We start from the raw sequence: 5,541 nt of genomic DNA, 5'->3' as shown, positions 1-5,541 counted from the left end.
GGCACAAGCTTAACTGAGAACATGGGAGCTGTCTTTTCTTCCCTCAGAGGGCTACCAGAACTTGACCAACAGCTTCTCAATATGACTCTGTAAGAGGACCCTCTTGGTCTCCTCCACACCCCACGGTATTCATTTATGAGAACCAACAGGCAGCCCTAATGCCTCATAATTATAAGGGTGGTCCACAAGGAATCCTAGATTCCTGTAGTGATCACTTGAGCAACTTATTAAAAATTGAAACTTCATGATCAACTGCTAACTTTTAACAAGCCCCAGTGTGATTTGCTCATTAAGAGTTCAGTAGTAATAGTTAATTGTTGGTTTCCTAGAAGCCATCAAAGAACAAAATAATTGTAATTACTCTTTAACATTTTCATATGGGACATTTACCCTGAAGCTCAAAAAGTGCCCTCATTTACCTACTTTTCATTGGTGTTCTTTCTTTTTTTCTTGAAATAATGTGTAAATGAATGCTAAAAATACTATAGTAAAAATGCTTTTTACTATAATTTGTAATCTACTTCCTTCTAAGCATTCCTGTTTGATTGTATTTTTTACAATTAGCATTTAACCATAACATTTCAATAACTGCTAAGATGAAAAATGAAGTGGATATTTAATATTCCTATTCTAGTTTCCTCCTTATTTGGTACCATACATTCTCTTAATGAAGTTTCTCTCCTTTTTTTGTGGTTGGTGTCCACTTGTTCCCTTGATCCCCTTTCTGTTGTTCTAAGGTTATTATTCTGTGCTTCAGCAGTCAGTGTTCTAATAGTCAAGAAGTGTGGTGCAAACTACTTTGACAGATGCCTTCATGGCCAGTTCAGCTTACCTTACTTTATAACTATTGACTTAATCAACAAAGTGTTTTTTGCAACCAGTCCTGGTGCCATAAGCTAGGATTTATCACCTTTAATTCCCAAATTGATGTATTAACCGTGCTGCCAAAAACTAGTTCTGTCTTTATCTCTGCCTGTGGATGTTTGCTCCCTAAAACTGTTGGAGAGATATGTACTGTGAATGTTCATTTATTCATTCAACATCAGATATTGATATAGAGCACTTATGTGCCAGGAGCAATGTTTTAGGTGCTGAGATTTTATGTTTATGAACATTTTTGGTTTTGCATTTTTGCTTCTAAAGAATGCTGGATTGGGGATAAAGTGGGCATTCTTTAGGCTCCTTCTCCATGGTTTAAACAATTTGTATGATATTTGTTGTATTCATTTGTTTGGCATTTTGGCTTTCCATGGTCAGTTTCCCACTCTCCCTTACCTTCAAGACCAACCACAGCTTCCCGAAAACAGAATAGGAAAAACACAACTCTACTGTCTTACATACCTTAATGTTTTGTTGGGTTTTTTTAATGTGGTTGGGTTGATTTAAGCTCTTTACATTTTGAGAGTGAATTTGCACAATTTGGAGAGCATCTCCAATAATTTTTAAGAAAATATTATAAGTAGAGACATAATTAGAGCATTAGAGCAGAAATAAGAAATCTAGATACATTCTGAGTAAGTCATGAAGACAGAAAGCCAACTCCTATGAAAAGTTGGGCAGTTTAGTATATCACCAATTATATCCTACTTGCCAAAAGAGTATTTTTAAAGCTTATGTCAAGTTTTTATAACTACAAACCCCCAAATGATGAGAAACATCATCTCAGGAAGCATTACTTGACACTAAAGAAACTAAAGTGGTAGAAAGATTATTATTGAAGAATTTGAGTAGACATTTCTCACAATAAGATATACAACTGGCCAGTCAGCATATAAACAGGCATTCAAAATCATTAGCCTTCAGGGAAATTCAAATCAAAATCACACTGAGTGAGTTCCCTGGCAGTTCAGTGGTTAAGGCTCTGTGCTGTCACTACCAAGGGCCCAGGTTTGATCCCTAATTGGGAAAATAAAATCTCACAGTTCACCAAAGAAACAGAAAAACATTGAGATACCACTTAACCTCCCCTAATATAGCTATAATCAAGATTAATACATGTTATCAAGGATGTGAAGAAATTAGAACCCTCATACACTGCTTGTGGAAATTTAAATTGTGCAGGCATTGAAGAAAACATTTGACCAGTAACTTCAAAAGTTAAACATAGAATTTCCATTTGTCCCAGCAATTCAGCTGTTAAGCATTGTATATACCCAAGAGAAATGAAATCTTATGTCCACAAAAAACCTTATATATGAATATACATAGCAGCATTATTCACAGTGGCCCTGAAGTAGAAAGGGCCCCTAAATCTACCAACTGATAAATGGATAAAAAATGTTATAGTTGTACAATGGGATATTATTAGCAATATAAAAATAATGGAAATATGATACATGCTATAACACGGATGAATGTTGAAAACATGCTAAGTGAAAGTAGTTAGACATAAAAGTTCACATGTATTACATATCAAGAATAGACAAATCTTTAGAGAGCAAAAGTGAATTAGTATTTTCCAGGAACTGGAAGCTGCAGGGGGTCGAGTTTGCTAAAGATACGGGGCTTTTTCAGGGGATGATGAAAATGTTCTGAAATTAGTGATGATGAAATGTAAATATACTAATAAACTGATGAATTAAATACTTCAAATTGTGAATTTTATTATGTATCATATCACAATTTAAAAAGTGACAAGGGATGTAAGTATGTATCATAATGCTGTTTTGATCTGCATTTCCTTAATGACAGGTATACTTCCAGTATTAATACTAGCAGGTGGGACAGGGAAGAAGATTGTGGACAACAAAAAAAGGAAAATAAAATATAGGCTTTGGAAAGAAGTAAACTAATTTATGAAGATTTGCAGAGGCAGGGGTTAGGTGTCAGAGTGGAGAACCAGTAATATAGGAAAGAAAGAATATTGTATAAAGATTGGAAAAGCACTAGAAAAACTAATAGTATTAGGGTTCCAGCTCTGGGTAAGTTGAAATAAGCATGCTTCACCTTTTTTCTCACATAGACAACAACCCTAAAATCTGGGTAAACTGCATGGAGCAGCTATTTGAGAACTTTATTAATCGCAGGTGAATTGGAGAACAACAGTAGAATTCAAAGCATCACAGAACTGATAGTGAATTTACAATTTATGTTCTCTGATATTCCTTTACCTCAGATTAGCACAACTAGCAACCTGGAAATTAACACTAGTACCATGGAGACAAAAATACATTTATTTATGACAAACTCAGGGAACTAGGAAAAGAATGGAACTTATTCAACCTATAAAAGAGCATCTATTTTTATAATTAATTTTCCCACAGCTTGTGGGATCCCAGTTTCCTGGTCATGGATTAGACCCATGGCACTGAAAGCACCAAATCCTAATCACTAGGTCACCAGGGAACTCCTAAAGAGCATCTACTTTTTAAAAACCCATTGTAAGCACCCCGCCCCTGTACGCTGAGACTGCGGAGATGCGCTGAGGAGTGGAGGTGAGCGTGCAAAGCTGCTTCGCCCCTCATAGTCCGGAGCCTGGCCAGGCCCTGCTGCAGGGAATATGTACTTTTCCATTCCTGAAACCGAGTCACGCAGCGGGGAGAGGGGCGGCTCAGCCAACGTGGTTTATAACATTCACGTGAATGGAGTCCTGCACTGTTGGGTGCGCAACACCCAGCTCCTGGGGCTGCTCGAGCAGCTTCGGAAGGAATATGGGGCCAGTGTGCTTCCTGCATTTTCCCCAAAGAAGCTTTTGGCTTTGACACCGGCTGAGGTGAAACAGGAGAGAGCAGTTAGAGAAGTATATGCAAGCTGTTCGGGAAGACCCATTGCTTGGGAGCAGTGAGACCTTCAGTAGTTTCCTGCGTCAGGCACAGCAGGAGATACAACACGTCCTCACAGAAGAGATCTCTTTGGAAATGCTGCTCGGCAACGGGCAGAAAGTTCTGGTCAACATGCTAACTTCAGATCAGACTGAATATGTCCTGGAGGGTGTGGCTGCAAAGCTGGATATTCCAGATGACTTGATCGGCTACTTCAGTCTTTTTCTAGTTCGAGAAAAATAGGATGGAGACTGTTTTGTTTGTACGGAAGTTGCAAGAGTTTGAGTTGCCTTGTGTGTCTGTTACCAGTCTTCAGAGTCAAGAGTATAAGACTGTGCTAAGGAAGAGTTATTTGGACTCTACCTATGATGACAATGTCATGGAGAACCGGGCTGGCCTGTGAAAGGTCAGGGCGAGGTCAGGCATGCCTGGGCATGCCCGGGCATGTCGGGACATGCCCCAGCAGAGGGGCTGCAGACACACCCCAGAGACGGGCCGGCAACCAAGCCGACCAATCAGGAGCCGACACGAGGCCCTCGCCGTCCAATCAGGAACCGACACGGAGCCCTTGAACACCAATCACCGCTGAGCCCACGTTTTCTTCCTTATATGGGAGCCCCGGCCCGGGCTATAAAACCCCTTCCCCACCCCTCACACCTCGCAGACTCCCTTTGCTTCGCAGACCCCCCTTGCTCCCCTGCTTACCCGCCCCCGGGAGTTCTGCCCGAGAGCGACCGCCCAATAAAAGGCCCTGTTCAACGGTCCATAGGGGTGGTTCCTTCTTCCCGCGGCGTTTCTTACAGCCTGAACCTGCTTTATGCTCAGATGGTAGCAGACATTAAGCGTGTGTGGATCCTGGTCGCCAAGGAACAGTAGTAGCTCAAATCACTGCAGGAGGTCTCCAAGAAGGAGTTCCTGCTGCTGGCCCAGACACTGCGGCACTATGGCTACTTGCGCTTCAATGCCTGTATGGCTGACTTACCAGAGAAGGACTGTCCGTCTGGTGGTGGTGAGCGCAGGCAACAGTGAGGCTCCACCTGCCTGGCCAGCAACTCCATGAAGTCTCCTTCCCGGTCACCCGCATGCGATGCTGGTGGGTCACCTCCTCTGTGCCACTGCCCAGCCGAGGCACAAGCAGCCTCGGCCAGGGTGAGGTGCGCCTGGAATTGGCTTTTGAATACCTCATGAGCAACGACCAGCTACAGTGGGTCACCATCACCAGCCCCCAGGCTATCATGATGAGTATCTGCTTGCAGTCCATGGTAGATGAACTGATGGTGAAGCAATCTGGCAACAGTATCAGGAAGATGCTGCACCGGCTGGTAGGGGGCACCCTGAGATGCTCAGCCAGCCAGCAAGCCGTGAAGTCACCACCACTGCTTGAGTCACCAGATGCCACCCGGGAGTCCATGGTCAAACTCTCAAACAAGCTGAGTGCTGTGAGCCTGCAGGTGATTGGTACTCCCGGTACAGATGCCAGTGCCAGTGCTGTCCACGGCAGTTTCGCATTCAAGGGCATTGGAGACGAGTACCTGTGATCTCCAGCGCTCGGATGTCTGCCCTTTGCCCTGGGGGAATGTTCAGAAACTAGCCCTGTGCCTGTATCCTACCCTGCCTCCCAAACAGGGAGCATTTTCCTTTGTCTTGTCCCCTTTTCTCTTCTCGGCCCACCTCTTTTTCCCCCTCTCCCCCATCCTAGGGCTGGCTACACAAAGGATCACCTAGAGCCGGCCCTCAGTGCCAAATTTTGCACAAAGTCCACGGGACCATGGCTACCTGC

General features: G+C 43.2%; 1 pseudogene; it reads left to right on the top strand.

Moving 5' to 3' along the window:
* The first annotated feature begins 3,499 nt into the window (after positions 1 to 3,499).
* On the top strand, positions 3,500 to 5,299 carry LOC138075739 (sorting nexin-17-like; annotated as a pseudogene).
* The last annotated feature ends 242 nt before the right edge of the window (positions 5,300 to 5,541 follow it).

The sequence above is a fragment of the Capricornis sumatraensis genome, chromosome 3 (assembly GCF_032405125.1).
Source record: "Capricornis sumatraensis isolate serow.1 chromosome 3, serow.2, whole genome shotgun sequence".
Classification (NCBI taxonomy): domain Eukaryota; kingdom Metazoa; phylum Chordata; class Mammalia; order Artiodactyla; family Bovidae; genus Capricornis; species Capricornis sumatraensis.
The sequence above is the reverse complement of the archived record's forward strand: the minus strand, read 5'-3'. Positions and strand labels throughout refer to the sequence as shown.